Here is an 8,755-nt window from a genome sequence, read left to right on the forward strand (position 1 = left end):
ACCAGGTACGGGGTCATCGTGTTGAGGCTGGTCTCAGTCTTCAGATCTAAAGTGTCACCTGTGACGCGATGAACACGTCGTGTCATGTTTCAGGTGACACGAGCTGGAGTTTGTTGGCCAGGAACACTTCTGACGAGTGTAAAACTTAATTCAGAAAGAACTCAGGATGTGAAGCTTCCAGTTCAACCCACTCTACCTCGTTGTTCGTTTGTTGTCTGTCTTGGACATTCTTGCTCGTCAGACGCCGACTTTACAGCAGCACAGGCTGGTTTATGTCCTCTCTCATGCTTCCATAAGAAATCCAAACTTCTCTTTATGTCCAAACTAAAAGCTTGATGTGCGTAATTTTGTATTTATTTTATTGCTTATTAGTTTTCATTTATGGATATATATTATGCAGACAACCCCCAGCCGTCCCAGAAACCCCCAGTAGTTCTAAAACAAAGAAAGTGGAGGCAGCAGAACAGCTCAGGTTCCAGTGCTGCTCATAGGACTGATTTAAACGACCAGCAGACTGCCGGCCTGTGGTTCGGTCTGGATAGACACCCGGCCTTAGGGAGGCGTGTTGTCTTCACCAACCTCGCTTCACTTCATGTCAATATGCAGCGTTGGTTTGTGGGACGACTGCGTGTATTCAGCAGAGCTTCGTCAGCCTAACGAGCTGCGATCCTGTTTCTGGCTTTATATTTGGTTCTCCTGACTTTTCTCCATTTGGAGACATGCAGCAAGAATGTTAAGCATCAAGCAGCGTCTCAGTTTGATTATTCAGTCATTAACCGAGAAAGGTCAGGGGGAAATTAATTAGGAAGCAGTTTTAATTTTAATGTACTTCTTTGTGCATCAACTTTTATTCCAAAGTTTCGACCTGTAAGACAGAAGCTTGGGCTCATCGACGTCATATATGTCTGAGAAAAGCTCATGTGGCCTCTGAGTGGAGACATTTCAGATGCTAACGCTGAAGGACGCCTCACTGATGTCCTTTTCCAGCTAAACTGCATCACTCGCTTACAAAGTGCTCGAGTGTCACACCAGAGTTTAGAGGTTCTAGTCTGTTGGTCAGGCAGCCACTGCTCAAAAGGTCCATACGGTGAAAAATCTATTATTCATTTGTTCTTGAATATCTTAAAAAAATAACTTGGTGTACGTCGGTGTGAAATCAAAGCTGTGAGAATATTCCTCGAGCCTCATGGCAACTAGACGGCCTCCCAGCTTTACCAGTCAGTCACAGTTATATCCATTATATATATTATTATAATCCCACAAAAACAAGGAAATCCTTCGATGTAGCATGTCATGTGGCTAACGTTAGCATTAGCTTTGACCCATATGTCAGAGTTCTGAAGAACATTTAGTCTCACATCTTATGAACCCTCCAGAACCCTGTGGTCTTCATTAAACTTGAAGCCAGAACCAAAACACATGGCGGAGCAGCATTTTGCTGACGTCTCTGGAACACCTGGAAGATCCATCATTTCTTCTTCAGCATTGACTTTATTTCTATCACTTTCAATAACAGGTGTCTAATTTATCTACTGAGCTCATTTCATCTCATCTGGTGCTCCCTCATATAGGACACGGTGTAGAGTCACCGGGTCGTCTCAGCGTGTCTTTGAGCTGCGGGACGAAGCCGGTGGGAGAACCGGGAGAACGTGCAAACTCAAAGATCTTTGACCAGGAGTCCAGCTGCTTGCTGTGAGGCGACAGCGAGAGCTTCTGGGAAATGCATTCACCAGATCTGCCGTGACAATTCAGACTCAGCTGCTTCTCCACAAGTCAAAGGAAGCTGCACGCTGAGCTTTCTATTGCTCTATTAGCTCCACGTAGCTTCATGCTAAGCGCTCCACTTATGTGCAATTAGCTGAATGCGTGACTCGGTCGAGCCGTTCAGGTGGACCGTACGTCACAAGCTCCTGTTTCTATACGACTCTGTGAAAATGAACTAAATGCAGGTGGCAGATGATGTTGGTTTCGTCCCTCTCCTCCCTTCCAATGAGCTCAGGTTGAGCCTGAGCGCTGATGTTTTAACACAGTTAACCTATTAAATGATTGATCACCACATTTAGGTCTGTTTCATTTTTAATCACTGCTCTGATGATGTATTTAATGGACCTGGACCTCCATGAAGACGCCTGTTAAATAAGGTGTGTGTGTGTGTGTAGGTGTGTGTGTAGGTGTGTGTTTGTGTGTGTGTGTGTGTGTGTGTGTGTAGATGTGTAGGTGGTGTGTGTGTAGGTGTGTGTGTGTGTGTGTGTAGGTGTGTGTGTGTGCGTGTGTAGGTGTGTGTGTGTGTGTGTGTGTGTGTGTAACACTCAATGCTTCCTCTCCACCCTCTGGTCTTCCTGATGGTGCTGATGAATGGTTTCCAGCTGTACCTGTGATCCAGTGCTGATGTCTGATGTAGAACCACTGAGCCGTTCATATGCAGGATTCTAACTGATGTCATTATGTAAATATAATGCCACAGCTTTTGTGCTACATCCTGTAAACTACGTTTTAACGTTTCAGCTCCACCTAACTTCATGTCTTCATACAGAACTTGGCAGTGAAGCTGTTCTCTGACTGTTGATCAGAACTGCCCTCCAACAGCCAGTTGCCCTTTTGGGTGCAGGTCACTGTGATCAAAGTGGTTTTCATAAAGTAGTCTCCTGCTGATTGCTTCAGTTTAATAGTTCTGTACGTCTCACACAGATGCATGGTGTGTGTCCTGAGTGTGAAACTAGTTTGTCCTGAACAACTTTCTCAAAGCCAGTATTTTTAAATGACCTGTAAAAGCCGTGCATTTGTTTAGTTTTGTAGCTTGCAGGCTTCTTGGTTTGTTTGTTTGTTTGGTTCCTATTCTGGTCACCAGTATGTCCTAAAACATGTACAGATCTACCAACGACACCAGATCTCCACAACATATACATTTACATGAGACTTCTTGTATTTCAGCAGCCTCTGATGCTTTGGGTTTTTGGACCAATAGGGTGCTTGTTGCAGCTGAATGTTTTTTTTTTTTTCTTTCTTATTATTTCATGTTTTTTTATTGTATTTGCCTGTATAAGTATTCAGATGCCTGATTTTTTTTTTTTTTTTATTATTTTATGTTTTTTATTTTATTTGCCTGTATAAGTATTCAGATGCCTGACAGAAGTAAAAGCACCAGTGCAGTGAATACATGACGTCATGTGGAAGCTACACTATGTCGTCGATTCAGAAAACTTTATTTGTCCCCGGGGGGCAATTAAAAGGCCCGACGGGCAGCATGAAAGCTATAGAGTTAGATTATTAATAGTAAAGCATTGATCTGTGTGCAGCGTGTCACTGCTGATGGACATCATTTGAACTGCTGAGACCAAAACAAACCCGTTTCTCGCAGCTCCTCCTTCGGATCAATTGTGCGTCGACCACATGCGGCTTCAGCTCCGGCCTTCGGGCTGCGTTTATGATTTATTCAGTTCTAAAGCCTGAGAAACGGTGCAGTAGCTCCTCTAAGACCAGCTGAGTGGAAGCAGAAGCACTAGACTGAAGTACAAATACCTTAAAATTGTACACGAGTGCAGTACTTGAGTAAATGCGCGTCATTACATTCCACCGCTGAAAGGATCAAGTTCTGGGGCTCGTGTTTGGTAAGTTCGATGACAGAGATGCAGCTCGGCTCAGAATCAGATGTGGAGAAAGTCTGGTCACATGTTTACCTCAATGTGACGTGATAATGAGTAAAGAAGCACGTTGGGATTGTTCCACTGCACACAAGAGGCCACAACTGAACACCAGGAGGCTCATCTCATTCATTAAATGTTTTTTTTATTTGTAATAGTTTAGGATGAGTTAAGAGCAAACCACATGCATGCTGTACAGGGCGGATGAACCAACCTGTTCCTTTGAAGCAGGGATTCCTAAACATATCATCCAATCAGCATCCGTGTAGCGTGACCCTACGTTTGCAGTTTCACCACGGACCTGACGAAGCTGCTTCTGACCCACAGACCAAACAGAGGAACAATCTGCCAGAGCAAACACAAGCGCTGCAGCGCTGCTCTGAAGGGGGACGGCAGCCAGACTTGAAGCTCCAACTGTTTCCTGTCCATTGGTGCAGCCTCTCCACCTTCTGACGTCACCTCGTGTTGTTACCAGAGAGCGGAAGAGCCGACGTGACGCCGGCACAACTTAGCAATGGATGCACTCGACATTGTAGTGATTCAGAACATTTATTCACGTGGCAGTTTGAAGGTTGAACTAAATAGAATGCGACCGCGACGGAGCCTTTCAGGGACGAGGCTCAGCCGATGGAAGCCGGCGTTGGAGGTTCTACCTGTAGACACACAGTCTGCTGATAACGGAGGCAGAAGCTCTACATTAGCATTAACTTGTGTTTCCTGCTGTCTTATTAACAGGTGTGTGTGTAAGAAGTAGTGGTGGACTGTGATAGAAATAAAAAAGTTTAGTTAATAAGAGGCTGTGTGATTAATTCATGGAGAAACAAACGAAGGCAAAGTGTGACTCTGGCACCCAAATCATTTAGATCCTCTCTCTTTTTGTAGCTCCAGTTGTCATATATGCTCTTGGGGGAGATGCACAGCTCTGGCGTGGTTACTGTCCACGCTGCATCCTTTAAACTTTTCACCAAAATAAAACAACCTGAAAACTCTGTCCAGCATCAAATTACACAAACCAACCTACAGGCTTTAATGAAGCCAAACACAACCTTACACTGATGAACAGTTATGCACATACATCCTACGTACCCCTCAGGTCTAGTCCACTTCCCAGCCAGTGTTATTTTGCACAGTTTCAGCATTTCTTCACATCACTGTTTATTTTCATGATACGAACACAGACGTACCATAAACACGTCTTTTCTTCAAATCATGACCGAATGGCTCCCATGTGCTTTATTTCCTCCTTCTCTCTTCATTTCCATCTCAGCCTCTTCTCCCGGCACCCTCTTCCCCGTCCAGCTCGGTAAACAACTTCTGGTGGTATTTCTGCCATAAACAACCTTCCCAGAAGCTCTGAAATTGAAATAGTAGATTGGTGAGGAAAACAGAGGGCAGCGAGGGGGCCGGGCGGAGGCAGAGTCTGCTGTGTGCCTCGCTGTCCGATTCAGCAGTGAAGATTTTAATGAGCGTCCGCTGAAGTCCTCGACAACAGGAGGGTGTGAGGCAGTGACAGGGGAAGGAAGGCAGAGAGCTGCTTCCACAGTCTGCCGATCGGCCTGCTGCTGATAAAAGGGATTAGTCAGGCTTAGATGAGGTGATGGAGGGATGTGGAGGCAGACCCCGGTTTCTTTTCCCAGCTTCCTATGTAGACGCTCAACACGTTAGAAATATCATCAGACTCAAGTCAAAGTGTGATTACTTGGACTTAATTACTCAGAGAAAGCCCAGAAAGAAGACACCTCTATTAATGCTGACTGTGCATCTCTTCTACATCATGTGGTGTCGTTTCAAAATAATGCCGTTGAAAGTTTTATTTATGAATTAATGTCACTTATAAAGTGCACTAAAAACCTACAGCGCTTAGCAAATGTATCAGAGCACCACTCAGGTCAGGTTTAGCTGCTCTAAACTACCAACACTGGTCATTACCACAATCATTTCTTATGTTTCTGTCACGGCTAATACACCAGGATGGAGAAGCTCTTTAACCAGAATGGTATGTTTAATGCAAAAATATAATTATTATTAGTATTAAGCTAATAAAACTAAATAAAAACAGCAAAGCACATTATTATTTCTTAATAAAAATGTCAATGTGGTGATTGTGTGGTTTTAACATTTTCTGGATGCAGCTGGAGTGTCTGTGTCAATGTTTTCCAGGATGGGCGGTGCTGATTGGAGGAGCACACGTCACCTTCACAGCTGTGGCTGATCATCCTCGTTACACACTGGATAAAGCCTCTGGTCTTTCTGGGCTCCAGTGCGAGACGATTGCCAACTCACCTGTGGTACATCTAATCGCCAAGCCGAAGCACATGAGTTTTTGCCTTATCTTCTGGAGCCTACGAGTTACTGTGTGTTTTTCTCCCTCTCCAGCATCTCCTCCACCAGCCCCTGTTTCCCACTTCGCCAGCTTTTTGGTTTGCCCCCACGGATCCACGAGCCGGGAATCCCTCCACTCAAGCACCGTCACGGGAAGAGCACCTTGGAAGAAACACCACACGAGCACCGGGTTTGGAACATCACCAGTGACATGCGCACCGTATATGGACAAAACGTCATACGAGCACAAGCCGCACGGATAATCACATTGAAGGGACACTTCCCCTCACGACACCAGCCCCGGATTCCCTCACCTGCCTCCCTGGTTTCCTCACTCCCTAATTCCCTTAAAATAAAACCTGTTTTTCCCTAACCTTGTGCCTTTTTCCGTTCTGGTCCAGCCCTACATCACACCGCGTGGTCACCGACCATAACAGTCAAATTATAGTTATTTATGTACATCCCCACACAGAAACATTAGTGTTAGTGTGATGCTTGATTAATGTCTGACTCCTCAGAGAAGCCCAGTGGCTCAGGTTTGGGTATAAAAGGTGAATTCAGTTAGAAATTCCTCGTTCCTGTTCAAACTGGTGAAACGTGGAGAGCTGAGTGTGAATGAAAGCTCGTCATGATGCTGGGTGGTGTGCACATAGATGTATAAGGCTGCTCTGGGCGGCTGCTCTGGGCGGCTGCTGGGAGCGCTAACCGCCATCACAGCTGTCAAACCGGGATGCTCACGTCTCCGAAATCGTCGGAGCAAAAGTATGTCGAGCATTATTACCTGCTCAGGGTCTCTGGACCTGGACGTCCCTCTGCCAGTCCTGTACAGCACCACGCCACAGCCGAGTCCACAAACAGATCGGAGGACAAATAACCACCAGAGGGAATGGGACCGGTATCGGGACGCCCCGGCACTTTTTGAGACAGAAGATTTTTTTTTTTCCAGGATGAATTTGAAATCTGAGCCTTCTGCCATCTGCAAGTTCAGCTTTTCATGAATGTTAAAAAAGTAATGAGATAGTGAATGAATGCAACACAGGTTTAATTCCACCTCTGCACAGACATGGGGATGATGTCTCAGTGCATTAGTGACACAAACTCATTCACTCAGAGTTGCACTAAAATCCCTAAAGTCTGTGTGCGAGTAGGTAGAAATACAATCAGACCTGTCATGTGCGTTCACCTCATCGTCATTCGTTGTAGACTGGGACTCTAACTTGCATTGAAAGACGATGCAATGCTTCGTTTGCACGCTTGGAAAGCAGCTTTGAGCATTTTTTTGAAAATTCAGCAGCATCAGAGGGCAGTGGAGTCGGATCGAGGTCTTGCTGCAGTGGACTAGAAACACAACCGTCAACATCAGGAGGAATCGCAGCCCAGTTCTGTTAGGATGATACGGTACCATGAGGTCTGTAAGGTCACATGGAGCTGCTCATGGAGAGTTTATATGTTAGAAGCAGGGTTTAGATTCTATCCTGGATTTTACAGGAAGCCACTGAAGAGAAGCTGATACAGGAGACATCTGATCTGGTACTGGTTCCTGTCAGAACCCTGCTGCAGCATGTTGGATCAGCTGGAGGGTTCTGAGAGAGTTACTGGGACATCCTGATAATAAGGAATTCTAATAGTCCAGTCTAGAAGTTCTAAATGATGGACTGGTTTCTCAGCATCACTCTGAGACAGGATGGTCCTGATGTTTACAGTATTACGTAGATGACAGAAGGTCGTCCTACAGACTGGTTCTGTATGGCTGTTGAAGGACATGTCCTGGTCAGAAACACCTCCAAGGCAGTGACGTCCACAGTAGCTGTCTGCTGAGAGAGTTCTGAGATGTTTAGGACCAAATACAACAGCCCCTGGAGTCTGTCCAGCTGATTGGTTTCATTTGGCTTCACAGATAACTGGGTGTCGTCTGCATAGCAGTGGAGGTTTATGCAGTGTTTCCTGATAACACTGCCAAAGGAGAGCATGTACGAGGTAAACGGTAGTGGTCCTCACACAGAGCCCTGTGTGGGGACCAACCCAGTTTACATGACGTGTTCTGGCCACATTTGCCTGGCTTCAGTATTCATCTCAGAGAGACCGATAAACATGAAAACTCTTGCAGTTTGTTTGTATTTAGATTTTTGTCATATTCTCCATAAAGCCACAATGTTCACTGGGACTGTGACGGTACCACGCGCTAACAACTGGACTGTGTGGTTTGACGTCCACCGGTTCCATCTGGGAACAGGATCACGTCAAAACAACAGAAAGCTAAATGCAAGTGAACAAAACCAGCCATGATACTGCTCATGTCAGTGAAGCACAAAGTCGTTCTTCATTCCAGAACTTTCAGGTCTGGAAAGATTTGGATCAGATGTCAAGGCAGTCCATGACTGTAGAATCCAAATGACTTCTGCTGCGTTTGAATAAACTGAGAGGAAAATGAAAGAAGGTTCTGAGCAGCTCCTTATTCTAGCTCTCTGGAGTTTTTCCCAGCTTAGCCTAGAACCTGGTGCCAGTCCTGTAGTCAGCTCAGTGGACGGTGCTGTAGCTTGCTCTGGTCGTTGTTTGATTCTTATGTTTGTTAGTGTTTTAGTCGTTTTTTAAGGCGTAGCCACGGGAACCCGAGGCCTCAGGTGACCAACTACAGTGTCACCTGAGCACTCGTCCGGTTCAGATAACGGTGTCTGTGGCGTGACCTCATTCGTCAAACTCTAAAACTGAAAGTGTAATAAGTGTGAATGTGAGCGCTGGGTCACCATGCTCCTCCTGTTCGCTGTTTACTTCCTGTGCTGCACTGGGAACAC

This window comes from Stegastes partitus, unplaced genomic scaffold (assembly GCF_000690725.1).
Source record: "Stegastes partitus isolate 25-593 unplaced genomic scaffold, Stegastes_partitus-1.0.2 Scaffold816, whole genome shotgun sequence".
NCBI lineage: Eukaryota > Metazoa > Chordata > Actinopteri > Pomacentridae > Stegastes > Stegastes partitus.